This window comes from Rhipicephalus sanguineus, chromosome 7, assembly GCF_013339695.2.
Source record: "Rhipicephalus sanguineus isolate Rsan-2018 chromosome 7, BIME_Rsan_1.4, whole genome shotgun sequence".
NCBI classification, from domain to species: domain Eukaryota; kingdom Metazoa; phylum Arthropoda; class Arachnida; order Ixodida; family Ixodidae; genus Rhipicephalus; species Rhipicephalus sanguineus.
The window spans coordinates 38,504,616-38,520,597 of NC_051182.1; the positions used below are offsets into that span (position 1 = coordinate 38,504,616).

Consider the following 15,982-nt stretch of genomic DNA (forward strand, 5'->3'; position numbering starts at 1 on the left):
AATGCAACTCTTCCAGCTGTCGCTGTGACTGTGCCGCGCGTTCCGCGCAGGCCTGGCACTTTTTATACATGAATCCGCAGAAGTGACGTACAAAATAACTTCTACTTCGGGCTTCCAGATAATAATGCAGGTGGAGCGCACGCTGTACTTTTTTGGAAAGCATTGTGAATGCGCTTATCAATTTCCTGCTCTTTTCTAGACGCTCATGGCAAGTTGTAGTCGTACGGAACGTATTTTCCTGCGTTATCGAGCAGCTGCTGATCCTTGAAAAAAAAAAGTGCAGCTGGTGCTCGTTTTAAACTTGCACCACCGTTTGATTTTTAGATGCACTGACTTATGCAAAGGTAAAAGCGCACATGTCGCATCCGCTTTACAAGAGAAGCCCTATCGGGCCTTGGCTACCATACGGCTCGGAGCAGTTGTTCAGGCAGCTATAGCATGGCCGCCTGTGTTCTTGCCTTTCTAACGTTGCTCACACAAAGTGCTGCAGCCGAATATGGTAAATATGATTTCTTTTCCTTTCAAGACCACCTGTTGATCGTAAAGCTTGATTCAATATTTCTCAATTGGAACAAAGCTGTTGAGAGTGCCTGCGCTTAAACGGTCAATGAAGCGCGCCATGCAAACAACAAAATCACTGTTTTAAGTCTTGTACATGGCGTATAGGAGACAAATATTTGGTACTAGAGTAACCAAAAGTCGGGCTCATTGTGTTTCTTCGCAGTCACTTTTCAACTACATGAGCAGTTAGTCCGTGCTTTAAGTATTTCAATGGCTTTTGTAGCCATTGAAACTTTGTCGCCATTTGTAGTAAAGTTCTCCAAAGGCGATGTATTCAAATTTTTAGATCGCGAAATTGTTTCAGTCATTACAATGTGGCTCACAGGAACGATCAATACATCATGCCCCAAGAAGCGTGCTAATGACCACACGTGAGCTGCTCTTGTTGCAAACGCCTCATCAAGATACGCGTGCACTGAAGCTAACCTGTTTGCTAGAGTCAGATTCTGGTTATTGAACACTTTATTGGTTTAGTCTGCTGTCCTTAACAACTGCTGTCCTTTTGTAACAAGAGCGTCATCTTTTTTTTTTATCTGGGGTTTAACGTCCCAAAACCACGATATGATTATGAGAGACGCCGTAGTGGAGGGCTCCGGAAATTTCGACCACCTGGGGTTCTTTACCGTGCACCTAAATCTAAGTACACGGGCCTCAAACACTTTCGCCTCCATCGAAAATGCAGCCGCCGCGGCCGGCATTCGATCCCGCGACCTTCGGGTCAGCAGTCGAGCGCCATAACCACTAGACCACCGTGGCGGGGCATAAAAAAAGATATAATAATGTGTTGTCTTACCTGAAAACTGCGGCCGTTACGCGAAACGCTAGTCTATTAGCAAAATTTATATCGACATTGCAATCAATATAACTTGCAGCCAGAGTTTTCAGAGTGTTTGGAGCACAAAATAAGAATATTTTGTAAGCGAACCTTTCACTGTGAGCTTTTCCAAGTTTTTCTTTTTATCGCTGCTGCTACACTGTCTCGCCAAGTAATTGAAACATAACTATATTCGGCTTCAGTGCCCAATGGAGGAGTCGAATTTCCTCAGGAAAGGACGCTCTAACCAGTAGGTCGCTTTTTTTCTTCATTAAGGTGTAAGCCTTAAATGTCTCATGAAACGCTAGAATTGACCTCCGGCGTCTGCGGGATTTCGCAATACGTGACATTGATTCGCCGGAGACCGGCTTCGGCATCAATACAAGTGATGCAAAAAGACATCATCCCGCGAGAACGTCGCCCTATGAAGTCAACATGACGTCACAAATCGCCAATATATGGACATTTGTCATGACGCCATTGTAACGTCATCATAGCATAGTGACCTTATATGACGAGGTCATCACATGACTTCGCCGCTATGTCTTACGTGGGCAGAACCCAGAGGAACGTGAGGATCAGAAAGCTTGCAGTGCCTTCGACCCTGGAGGCAGTGAAAAACCACAATAGGTGCAGAAAGCTTTCGACAGCGGGGGATCAATATACCGGGTGTTTCAAGAAATGTGTCCAACCTTCTCAAAAAATCAGAAAAATGCGATATTTGATTGCTGTCTTCAGAATTGGTTTTTCTGTAGCGGCAGAAATCTTAAGATAGTTAAGGACATCATTTAGGACGGTAATTAAAAAAGTTAAATTAATTAACTTTTTAATCAGTGGAGTTAGATGGTTGTGCGAAACCTAAACAGAAACATGGAAGAACGCAACTGCCATATTGTTCTGAGACGTCCAAAATGAGTGAATGACTTTTTATGTAGCGCTAGACATCTTAAGATGGTTAGAGACATGACTTGAGACAGTAATTAAGAAAGTTAAATTAATTAACTTTTTAATTAATGGAGTTAGGTGACTGTGTCAAAATCAATGTCAAAGCGTGATGCTATGAGCGAGGCCGACGCTTTTACGACGCTTGGGCGAAGGCGTTACGCATGCCAGTGGCATGTAAATCATACCGTACATGGCATGCGTAACGTGATTCGCTTGTTAAGACCTCCCATTTATGTTCGTCATACAGGCACATCGCGCAATACCAATTTTGGTGTATATCAAAGAAGCGAAATGGCCGCGAGTGCACCATGAGTAGAGCATGTAAATCATGCCATACATGACATGCATATTATGGTTTTTCATGTTACCACCTGTCACTAATGTTCATCATACAGTCACATCGCGCAATACCAGTTTTGGTGTATATCAAGCTATCGAAACGGCCGCGAATGCACCATGAGCGTGGCATGTAAGTCATGACACACATGGCATGCATGTCATGGTTTTCATGTTACCGCCTCTTATTCATATTCAGGGTGTCTACCGACCGGGAAAACCGGGAAAACCGGGAATTCTCAGGGATTTTGTGTAGTCTGGAAATTCTCAGGGAAAACTCAGGGAAATTGTGCTCCCATCAGGGAAAATCCAAAGTAACTTTATTGAAAGGCGACGAAAGTCGCGGTAGCGCTTGCTCGATATTTTGTGAATGCATTTTTCAAATCAAACGGCCGCGGCTGTGGGGAAGTGGCGCACCTCGATGCTGTCATCGACTTTGGAGCGGTGAAGTGGGAGAGAATCCGGCTAAAGGCCGAGACAGACGGTCCGGTTTTCCATCCGATCCGGCGTGCGGCGTCGGATATCCGGCATGCGGCGTACGACGATTCAGCACACACGGGGCGAACGAGCAATCAGCCGCAGGCTCCGCCCACATACGGCGCCTCGGAATGCACACTCGGAGGACTTCGTATCCTCGTAATGAAGGACAAAACAAACAACTTTGCACAGCCACGCTTCCTTCTATTCGAAAATAATCACTAAAACTACGCCTTCGCGAACGACAAGCACATCGCAACAGCTCGCCGTCACTCACGACCCCGAGAGGTAGGCCTAGCATGGCGGACCCCGGCCGTCGCCTACGCCGCTCGCGATCACACGTCAGCTCGTCATAGTGCGCTTGTTCTTGCCAACACGATTAAGCTTTGTACTCGCATGTGACGCGTTAGCATACGCTATTAACTTTCTCGATGTCATCGATGTGAAGAGCAAAGGTGGAAGCGAAGCGAGCCGGCTCGCCGAGACGATGGTGTCGCTGTGTTTACCTGCGAAATGGCCTTCCATCGCTGCTCGCGATCTCGCTAGTGGTTTGTAAACAGGCACTGTCTTGCAGAAATGGCACACTTCAAACATCACTTTATTCGATCAGGAATTATTTCACGTCACAAACATAATGTACTCGATGTTTATCACGCCGCCGCGAGCGGCGATCGCGGCAATTGCTCCGAGACTCCACCGACGCGCCGGCCACGGTGACCGGAGCGGCGACATGGAGAGGGCGCCACCAGCGGCGTGACGACACACGTCTCCCGAGCTGTCATTGGCTGCGGCCTTCCGGCGGTCCGATGCGGCGGCGAAAATATCTGCCCGGTTGGATACACGCCGGACATGCGATGCGGCGATCCGATGCGATGAAACGTCACGAAACGTCATCATTCCGGCTGCCGCATCGCCGCGCCGGACGCCGGATCGGATGGAAAACCGGACCGTCTGTCTAGGCCTTAATGCGTGGCATGCGGGAACCGCGAACCACGACACATCGTATCGCGCAATGTTGTCAGGGTGTTCTGTGAGTACGCGGTGTAGTTCTGTAATCTTTCTCGCGCGTGCTGTGCGTTAGTGCCCGATATGGTGTTTTTGTTATCGCCGCGTGTCAAGTAACAAGCATGATTAGTTGTAGAAGTGGTAGCAGTAGATGTAACGAGCTTGAGTTATCTTGCAAGCGATCGCGATCGTGCAGGAAGCGGATGTCTTCGACAAGGCTCGTATCTGCAGCCATCCCGATCGGCGAGAAAAAAGACGCTTGTTGGCTGTTATCGGAGACCGCCTTCGCTCTGATCCCGAGCTTCAAAGATGCTATTTAGGACTCCGTGAAGAATATAATAAATTTCCAGGCGAGAGCTAGCGTAACTAACGGGCCCATTCACAGCAAGTGAAAGCTTTTTTCTTTCTTTTTTTTCCCGATGAGGGCGCTGCTGAAACAAGTTTTAGGCATTCGACTGAAATTTTTTGGGGCTGCAGCTCGCAATTACCAGACACACCACGTGGATGTTTGCTACAAAGCCGAATTACAAAACTTTTCAGAGCCATGGCATAGCGGCGACCGAAATTCGCGACACCGGCACGGGTCCCACATGCTCGATACGGCGCGCGATGTCGGAAAACAGTAACGTTTCCACCATAATCGGATGTGTCGTAATTCAGGCGGATGTGTCGTAATTCAGGCTGTTGCCGTGCTTTCATGCTATCTTAGCCCGCAGCTATATTGCTTTTTTTTTTTTGCGATAGCAATTACATAGACACTCCGACGCGAATTTCTTGCCTTCGCCATGATCTTGCTTATCAAGTCCAAATCGCGATTACATCACCCCGCGCGTAGTATGCTCCATGTGCGAGTGAAAGTGCGCGAGCCCTGCCGACGAACGGGGCTTAAGCAGAGATGAAACGAGCAGACCGTCTCATCCGCGCGATGGGTACATGGAGATAGGAGCCGGCGCGTTGATGAAGGGGGGGGGGGGGCTGCGTGAGTCCGACAGGAAGTGTGTACTTTGTACCAGCGGGTGTGGTCGCGTGCGCCGCGGTATCTTTAGTGGGGATCAGCAGACGGCTCATACCTTTGTAGGTGTTGTGCTCTAATTGCAAAACTTCCGTTGAAGCCATAGCAGTGGCAGATCCCAGGGGGGGGGGGCGGTAGCGGCGATCGCCCCCCCCCCCTCTCCTAAGCCAGCCCCCGCCCCTTCCCTTCAGTGCCTGTCGTCCACCTCCTTTGTCAGGCTGCCTGTTGAGTGTGCCCCCTTTGTCAGGTTGCTTTGCCTGCCACTGTCCAAAAGGGGTAAAGAGAATCTTGTCCCTGCTCTCTACCTCTCATTTCTCTACCCTTTCCTGATTCCCTATGCACATTTCCAACGAAGGCTTCTTAGGCACCGCCATAATCCCCTCTGGGCTGTTGTAAATATGCGTGACCCGCCAAAATGCACTGCTGAGCGTTGGCTTCAGCCGTTGTACCCCCCCCCCCAATAGTATGTACCTGAATCCGCCCCTGAGCCATAGATAGGGCACTTCTCTTAGTGCAGCGGCTGCGTTTCCTGAAGGAGCGAGCTGCTAGCCTATATTATATAAAATTCCTCTTTTTTGCTTTTTGCTATCGGATTTACCATTTTGCTCTCGCGGTGAAACTGTGACATTTTTTTCTAACGTGGGATGGTTTACGATGTTGTGCATTCGTGGAGAGCAAATGGTTCGGTGTGGCAACATGATAGCAAAAGCGTTGCATTGCTCTGGGCAACGCGCGAGGATTTGACAACAACCTGCAGCAGCAGAACAAGCGCAATTCCACAGTGCATTATACCCGCATTTGTTTCGTATTTACATGTGACACTCTGGCAAGGCATCTAACTGTGATTGCTGCATCTCAGGCTCAACAAAATTGTTTTTTTCACGCAAAAAATAAAAAAAAAGTTCTTTCATGTTGCCATATTAGTCGAGCATTCTTGTGGCATTTTCAGTTTAAGATTAATCCTTCAGTAACTATGCCTTGCATGAAAGGTCGAATTTCAGTTTAACGAAGTTTCGATATAACGAAGTGAGTTGCCGCTTTTACCAACTTCGCTCTATTGAGGTTTATCTGTTCCATATGTACTATTCAAATGGGATTAAGTCGTTTTCATTTTCTAACATGCGTATTAAAGAGTGACATCACTGAGCGATATGGTCTCTACCCATCATGACATAAAACATAGTTCTGTTTCACTCAGGGAATTTTAGCGGAAACACTCAGGGAAAACCTGGAAAACTCAGGGAATTTAGAAATGTCAACTTGGTAGACACCCTGATATTCTTCATACAGACACATCGCGCAATACCAATTTTTGGTGCATATCAATCGAGCGAAACGGCCACGAGTGCGCCATGAGCGTGGCATGTAAACCATGTCGTACATTTCATGCATGTCATGATTTTCATGTTACCGCCTTTCATTTACGTTCGTCATACAGTCGCGTCGCGCAGTGCCAATTTTGGTGTGTATCAAGCCAGCGAAACGGCCGCGAATGCATCATGAGCGTGGTAACTAAATCATGACATACATGACATGCATGGCATGGTTTTCATCTTACCAACTGTTATTCATGTTCTTCACACAGTCACGTCGCGCAATACCAATTTCGGTGTATATCAATCTACTGAAACGGCCGCTAGCGCATCATGAGCGTGGCATGTAAATGAGGTCGTACATGACTTGCATGTCATGATTTTCATGTTACCACGTCTCACTTACGTTCGTCACACAGTCGTGTCGCGCAATACCAATTTTGGTGTATATCATGCAAGCAAAACAGACGCGAATGCACCATGAGCGTGGCATGTAAATCATGACATACATGCCATGGATGTCATGGTTTTCATGCTACCACCTGTTATTCATGTTCTTCGTACAGTCACGTCGCACAATACCAATTTTGGTGTATATCAATCAGGCGAAACGGCCGCGAGTGCGCCATGAGCGTGGCATGTAAATCATGTCATACATGACATGCATATCATTCATTTACCACGTGTCAGTTATGTTCGTCATACAGAAATGTCTCGTCATACCAGTTTTCGTATGTATCCCTTCATTTAAACGGCCGCGAGCGCCCCGAGACCATGTCATGTAAATCATGCTGCACATGACATGCGCGTCATGATTTGCATGTTAGGACCTGTCATTATGTTCGTCATGAACTCTCGTCACGTCGTACCAGTTTTGATATATATGAAATAAACGGAAAGGCCGCAAGAGCCCAAAGGCCCTGGAATGTAAATTATGCTGTTCATGACATGCGTGTCATGATTTTCATGATATGACCTGTCATTTATGTTCGTAATAAGGCCATGTTATGACACGCCAATTTTGGTATACAACCGATTGACGAAACGGCCAGGGAGCCCAAAGGCCGTGAAATGTAAATCATGCTGTTCATGCCATGCGTGTCATGATTTTCATGATATGACCTGTCATTTAAGTTCGTAATAAGGCCACGTTATGACACACCAATTTTGGTATACATCCGATAAACGAAACGGCCAGGGAGCCGAAAGGCCATGGAATGTAAATCATGCTGTTCATGATATGTGTGTCATGATATTCATGATTTGACCTGTCATTTATGTTCGTAATAAGATAGATAGATAGATAGATAGATAGATAGATAGATAGATAGATAGATAGATAGATAGATAGATAGATAGATAGATAGATAGATAGATAGATAGATAGATACGCTTAAAGTCGCAGAAGTTCGCTAAGAAATGCTTCGCATTTAAAAATCTGGTTCTCGCCTTCGTGTCATCTTAGGCGAATGCATAAGGGACCATGTGAGTTTTCACACTAAGCTACCATCGCCAGCACGCTTCCTTCACACAAACGCCAGCAGTACTTCATTGCTCTAATCTCTCTATTATCTTCGTAGGGATAACGTTGACATCTAGGACTGCTACCGTGCAGTAGAGCGTTGCGATTGCTAACGAACACCGGTAGTGAGCGTGTCTGCGGTAAAAAAGTAGAGCCTTTAATATCAAGGTACCCAGCATTATAGCAGATAGTGGACCTCAAATGCACGGTGTTACGAGCATATGTCGCGTTATGCGCTTGACAGCGGTCGCTGAAGAACAAAAATGCGAAGAAGAGCTTTGATTCTTGATTTGTCCAACAGACCATGTTAGATCTGAAACTTTCTTTCTTTTGCGGGGGGGGGGGGGGTATAGCAGGCTGGTCGTCTTATTATATATGTAGATAGTGTTTGCCGCCGCAATGACTGCACACGTATTCTATGCACAGCCAGATGCGCCATGAACAAAGGGGATGGGGAGCAGTAATGCACTCTCTCACCACCAGCCATTTCTATGGGGAGTCCTTAACCTCCTCCCCGCCTCGCCCCTACAGTACACTGAGCTGCATACCTTACCAACCATAAATAATACCTACATTTTGCTCTAGAGAAAGACAGAGTGAAATGTTATGCGGAGGGCAGGTAAGTTAACCGGAAAATAAATACCCAGTTTGCTTTTCTGCACTACGAAATGGTAAGCATAACAGAAAGACAAGAATAAAAAAGAATGTGAGAGAGGGATGGCAAGAGAGGGAGGGAGGGAGGGAGGAAGGAAGAAAATGCAAAAGGAATAAACGTTCATGCACACACACGGGAATGTCATAGTCGTCCAATATGGCGGATTGCTCATAGAAACGTCACTAGCTGCTTCGTCACTTTCTCATGAGATGCTCGAACGTGGCGACATCGTAAGATTGAATGCTCAAAACGCGGTTGGTCCTCGAGGTGTGCACTTCTGACAGTGACTGCCTCTGGCGGCTGTAGCGAAGACAATGAACATAAATGGCATGCCCAACTGTGCTGCCTGATTCGTTCCTCCCTGTTGTAGCTTTTTTCGCGCTTTATGTTTTCCTCACTGCCGAAATGCTCACATGCAGCACTGTATGCAATTCTGATACGGCAAGCAAAGGCGTTCGTTAACGACGCACCAAGCCACAGGCGACAGGGAGCTGTCGCCACGATTCGGGGTAGTCAAGATGGAATTCGAAACTGGAAGCACCATTTTGCTTAGACATACGACACACTGTCGGGAAACCGATACCAATTATATGGACAGTCTCGACGGGGTTTTGCCGTCACCGTTGCCGTCGCCGTCATGTCCTTCCGGTATGAAGTCCTAATTGATAAGATCCCCCCGCACATTGTATGTTCTACCGCGGGTAAAAGCGCGCAAACGCGGCCGATGCAGAGATCAAACGAGCCGGTCCATTTCCGTCGCTCGGAGAGTGCGTGCGATAACATCACCCCGCTCGGGAGGCCTGTCGTCAAAGCAGACAGGAAACGCCACGCCATTCTTTAACGAGCATGAAAAGACGCATGCACCCTCCGTCACTCGAAGGTTGCATTCGCTCGGTGGGGGGAAGGGGGAGTGTCACGCGAGCAGCGCAACTTTGAACTTTGAATCTAAGGGCGCGGTCTGGATGGCTGGCACGCACGCTATCTCCACAGTCGTCACCGCGGGCGGCTCGTATACCCTTCTACGTGCTGCGCTCTCAACGCGAAGTGACTATGCGGAGAGCATGTCTCCCTGGATCGGCCGTATTCTCTTACACCAGCGTTTTGTACTTACGCGAGATCGGATACAAAACAGTCAGCTGCCAGCCTGACATCGTATAGCACTACAATGTGTTGTTATCGCATTCTTTGCTTCGCCCTTGCGGTGAAACTGTGACCTTTTTATTCATTTATTTATTTAACAAAGTAATGCCGGTCTGAATGCTAGACTTTGGGCAGCGATGAGCGGTCTATTCAAAATACCATAGTGCAGGAAGTACAAAAGTGTGGAAAAAATGCTCAACAGGATTAGACTGCAGGAAAGAGAGTGTTAAGGGGGCGCTGAACCCAAATACCACTAATGCAGTTTTATGTTGAACGCGTTCCTTGTATCGTCTTGAGATGAATGCAAAAATAATGCAATAATGCAAAAATGACCCACTCACGTGTCAGGCTGGTTTTCGTCGCTTCCACCGGAACCCTGAAGCACACATTGGACTTCCTGCCGGAATAGGGCACCGCGCTTTCTGGTGGAATCGGTGTCGCTCAATTTAGCTGATGATACTATGTTGACAGATGAGAGGTCAGAACGGCTCCGAAACGATGAGCTGCTCCGACTGGAGGGAATTTGAACGTGTGCTCCGACGAACAAGCGACGCGCTATGCGTCGTTACCTGCGAAGACATGCTGCTAAGAGCTCCAGGGACGCCACCGAGACCGATGCCACTCGAGAAAGACAGCGATGATGCTATAGTGTACTAGAATAATCTTATTACAGTACAATATGGACGAGGGTCATGCGGGAATACCGAATGGAATGCGCACACACTCAAGGTGACCTAACAGAATAACGCTGGTAGGTCTATAACACGAGCGCTTCTGTGTATTGCATAGATGAACAAACATAAATTTTTGACGCGGCGGAGGGGCAAGGCCTCTCTGTCCCGACGTGGGAGCGGCCCGCTGCGCGCTAATCGCGCGTACCGAAGGACTAAAATAAAGTTGTTCATCCATCCATCCCTGATGCACAAATGCCAAGTACGGTGCTTTGATGAAGGCTGCACCTTCCGTTGACCCTTCGACAGCTCTACGGTAGCGTTGAGAATCACAGAAATTGCAAGCGACGCACGAATTGGTGTGTCTTTTGCAGCTGTATTCCGGTTAACCTCCCTGCCCTTCCAGCACATTTCGCTATCACTCTGTAAATTCCTCACAACCAATACATCGTAAGTATCTACAGTAAATTCTTTAAGTTCAACCAATCGAAATGAACAGCTTCCGCTGAGCGATACCTCACTTCCGGCAGCAGAAACCGTTGATGTACGACGCTGCAGTCGGCGCAAAAACTCACTTTGGAAAGAAATTAAAATATGAAACGCTTTGCTGTTCTATTTCACTGGTGCCACAGCCGTCATCAAGAGCCATAGCAAGTAAACGACCTATAAAAACGACATGCGTAATTTGGGATGCAGGCCCGTTTTAAACTTTTAGGACAAACTCGTGACGATTCAGAATGCAAAATAAAGCTGTACAGCACAAAGCACTATCACACATACAACCCACAATCGTAACAAAGGCCGGCCAGATACATAAACTGTACAAAAACATCGTACAGTGGGCTATGTTCACAGAAAACTAAAAAAAAGGAGATGGCACGAGATACCAACTTTTGTACAAATAATGTTGTCTTCAATACCTAGCGACACTCAAGCGTGCTTAATTTACAAAAAGCGACAAAACTGAGCATCAAGTAATTACCGCGGCGCCAAATTGGTTCGATCTATGTGCTTTTTTTCTCTTGCTAGCTTGTCATCTTCTATGAGATAGAATAGCCTCATTATTTCCCGATTATGTCGTCATTCTAAAGTTTGCAATTTCGCGCTTTCAAAAAGAGTGGCGCGATGTTAGGCGCATTGTTAGGCATTAAATACGAGCCTTATACAACGTTTCGCTGTACTGACTCAAGTTTATCTATGTTAGCTTGTGCGTGCGGGCAAGGCTGAAAAGGCCGCAAAAAAAAGCAAGAAAGGCTGAAAATTTTTTGTGTATTCATTTATTCTCTTCCTTGAATTGGGCTGCTGAAAAGTTAAGTTTTCGCGCGTCACCTCACTGAACAAATCTTATGATGACAAATTCATTTTCTTTTGAAATTATTGTGTGGAAGTTACATCCCGAACATATTTTCTAATGCTACTCGCAGGACGCATAAAAATCTGTGTTAAGAACACCATGTTCATTTGAGACAGTAGATTCATCTTGTGTCTAACGTGAGGCAGCGCGAAAAAAACTGACAGGATTAGAAAACGAACATAAACAAAACAAGCGCTTGAAGTTAGACAGATGCATAAAGGTATGGTTGTGCCATTCACTTCAAGTATTTTCCTTGTTTCTTCTTTTTTTCAGCATCAGAGTGCGCAAACTTCAGCTTCCCCAACTTTTTAGACCTTGGAAGTGTGAGTTCTACACGATTTTTTTTTATCGAAATTCACGCTTTGCAAGAAGGCATTCAGAACAAGTTTCTACTCAGCTCTATTAAAGCGGAAAAACAGCAGAATCAAATTACGAGCTCACTGTTGTCAACATCTCAGTGATCTAAATATGATTTATATATAAATTTGCTTATATGTGTGATGAACTCTACATCCCGCAAAGGATATGAGTGAAGAATTCTATACATAATAATGGCATAATAAATGCTGAACAGCAGATTATATACTGCCGCAAGTAACATGATATTTGATGCCTCAAAAAACTAATCATACAACTCTCACCATTGGTGCTCGCTCAAAGCATATTCACATGCATTAACATTGTTTAGAGACAGAAATTTCATTTGTATATTCTATTGCGAAAAAAATAGGCAGTGGACACAATTGGATAAAGTCTCAAAGGCGGTGCTTTCAAACACGGAGATATGTCTGTTGGTTCTTAGGCTTTAAAATAAAAAAATAAAAAAAATGGCTAACCTCTTCGCTCATTTATTGACACAAAAGAGGCTCTTTCAATGTTCGCTGAAAATATATGCTACACAGAAAAAAACGCTAAAATGCAGCCTACAAGACAAAGCATATAACGAAAATTGGGGAAGAGGAACAAGCACACGAGGATATGTGAACTGAGTTGATTATGCAGCTCACGAAAATATACAGTCGACAAAAAAAAAAAACTACGACTTGTTAACGGAGCAGAGAAACGGAGAAATATTACGCTAACAGATAACGAGCACAAGAAGAAGAAAATCAGGGCAGCTTTGCGCTGGTGGTGAAAAGCCTGAAGGAAGAGCGGAACTGGGCGGCCTTCCTTAGCATACCAACCAATCCCAGCCTAGAGATAGCCATTTAAGCCTACATATAGCCCAATGAGCACAGAGAGGGGCAGCTAGGCCTAGAAAAGTCAAGTTCAGCCTCTCTGTCTGTTTCTTTCTCTATCTCTCTCTATCTCTGATTTCTTTCTGTCTATTTCTTTCTGTTTCTTTCTGTCTTCCTTTCTTTATCTATCAGTCATTTTCTCATTCTCTTCCCCATATAGCCGCAGTAATATGGTTCCCGTGAATGCTCGTTCTCCTATCGTGCCTGGTCCCAGTGGTTACGACGCTTGCCTTCGGAAAATTGGTACCCGGGTTCGAATCACCCCTCGAAGAGAAATCTTTCGCTTTATTTATTTATTCTCCTCCTCTTCACTTCTCATCGTCTCTCCTCCTTTCCTTCCTCTTCTCTATTTCGACGAGCAAAGTACTCAGTGTACTAGGTAGGGGGGCTTGAAAATTCCTGTGGCGCATACCCACCCGGGCTTTTTGGACGCCACCGGGCTTACCTCGAGCTTTTAACAGCTCCGATGTGTAAATGTCATCACTTTGCGCACGCTTCAATGACTCCAAAAACATAATTCTTATTCAGGAAAGGATATAGATGGCTTGCTCACGCGTGTCCCACTAAACGATAATTGCCTCGACGACAGCTGTGTGCGATCATATCTCTGACCATTCCTGTTGTAGCGTACCGCTGCGGTCCTCGAATGTAATGACAGAATGCACAAGAAACAGGGGATATGTCCCGAGCAGTCCTAGTAGCTCCCGGGTACCCATGTTAGGCGTCACTTTGTGTAGGCGACAACCCCTCTTCGCTTTTCAAGATTCTTCTGAGATGAAGGCGACTCAAAGGCGTAAGCCGTTTCAGAAATATAGCTGTGAAACTACAAAGGGAAACATATACTTCGAGCGCACATGGGGAGCATAGCCAGTTTATGTATTATGGTTATATTCATGTATTCTCTTTATTCACTGCTTCGATAACGCTACTGCCTTACATGTAGATTGATTCACTTCAAAAACAAAAAGTTGGGAAAACATTTTCTAAAGTTATTTGCGCTTTCGGCCTTTAACCATATCACGCTGTTTTCATTCACCACGCATGTCAGTTTATCTTACTTTCACTCACCAGCATACCTTGCAAATTACTTGAACACATCATATCATCTGCAGTAATGAAGTACTTAACCGAGCATAATTACTTTATTCCTAACCAACATGGTTTTCAGCGCGAGCGTTCATGCGAAACACAATTATTCGAATTAGTTACCGACCTCCATCATGCCATTCATGCGCCTACAATAATTGATGCCGTATTTATCGACTTCGCAAAAGCATTTGACAAAGTCCCCCATAATCGTCTATTAATGAAGCTAGACTGCCTTAACATAAACCGAAACGTTACCAGCTGGATAAATAACTTTTTGTGTGAGCGTTATCAATTCGTGACTGTAAATGATTCTTCATCTACATTGATTAAAGTCAAATCCGGGGTACCACAAGGCTCAGTACTTGGACCTATACTGTTTCTTATCTACATTAACGACATTGCTAAAACCTGACATCTACTGCTCGATTATTTGCCGATGATTGTGTGATTTATAGACAGATTACTAACCGAGACGACCACACTGCTTTACAAAAAGACCTCGACAGCATTTCTACTTGGTGCGATCAATGGCAAATGAAAATTAACACTTCTAAAACAAAAGTTATAAAGTTTACGAATACTACCAACCCCCCGCTGAATTCCTATCTAATTAACGCAATGCCAATAGAACACGTTTCATCAATAAAGTACTTAGGCGTTCACCTTTCCGCCGACCTGACATGGAATGCCCACATTGACGCAATAACATCTAAAGCATCTAAAACACTTGGATTCATTAGACGCCACTTATATCAAGCTAACTGGAAGACAAAACTTACAGCATACAACTCACTGGTTCGATCTAAAATAGAATATGCCTCATTCATTTGGAATCCACACCAGATATACTTAATTAACAAACTTGAATCTCCAAAATAAAGCTGCCCGATTCATAACGAGAAACTACGTACGTCATTCGAGCATCACTAATATCAAAGCATCACTGAACCTCCCATTACTAGAGAAAAGAATACTTCTAGCACTGCTATCTCATTTTCACAAGCTTTATCATAATCATTCGTCATTTGCTACCACTTACATATTGCCTGCCCATCGCTATTTTCCGCGCCTAGATCACCCCTTCAAAGTTTTAGCACCATATGCGCGCACTAACATCTTATATAACTCGCCCCTGTTGTGTGCCATCCGTCATTGGAATGATCTACCACACGATGTTGTGTCCATAAAAAACCACGACGCGTTTGCAGAAATGTTAAAAAAATCGATTAATATTGTATAAAAAAGCAAGAAAAAAATGTTTTTTATCATTTATTTTTCTTTATTTCACTGATTAGAAAGCCTAGCAATTCTTTTAATATAATTCTCTTTTTCTAGTGCATGAACTCATCTGGGGATTTGTGTACGGCTGACTCGGTAAGAACTATTTCGTAAAGCTTCGTCTTGCACCCCTCCAACTTCTATTTATGGCTGAAGAGTTGTAAATCTAATTCTTATGTCTCCTGTCGAATAACACCGACCTTGCATTAGGTATGTCTTTTGGCTCCTGCAATGAGAGTGAAAAAAAAACAATATCCAGATTCATGCTGTTCGTCATAACTGTTTCGCGCCTGGTAACATAGGCCTACTTTCGTTACGTTCCCTCGAGTCACTCCGGACTCATTCTTGTACCACAAGCAGATGGTCACCAGTGTCTTCCTTAAAACAAGTGCTTCAAGCTCAGCTGGAGAAGTCTCTTTGTCTCCTCATGTATCATCTAAGGAAACTGTGGATGACCAACCTTATACTTCTACTAAGCATAAAAATTCGCTTCACTTAACTGTTAGCTCTCATAAATGACAAAAATAATAATGTGCTTTTCATGAAATCTCCATCGAAAGATTCAGGTTTCA

The 15,982-nt window shown here is 45.1% G+C and overlaps 1 long non-coding RNA gene across 1 annotated transcript; it reads left to right on the forward strand.

Moving 5' to 3' along the window:
- The first annotated feature begins 322 nt into the window (after positions 1-322).
- Positions 323-15,513, forward strand: LOC125759188 (uncharacterized). The gene is made up of 3 exons (XR_007416718.1): positions 323-499; positions 12,079-12,128; positions 15,468-15,513. It is a non-coding gene; the product is annotated as an uncharacterized LOC125759188 (long non-coding RNA).
- The last annotated feature ends 469 nt before the right edge of the window (positions 15,514-15,982 follow it).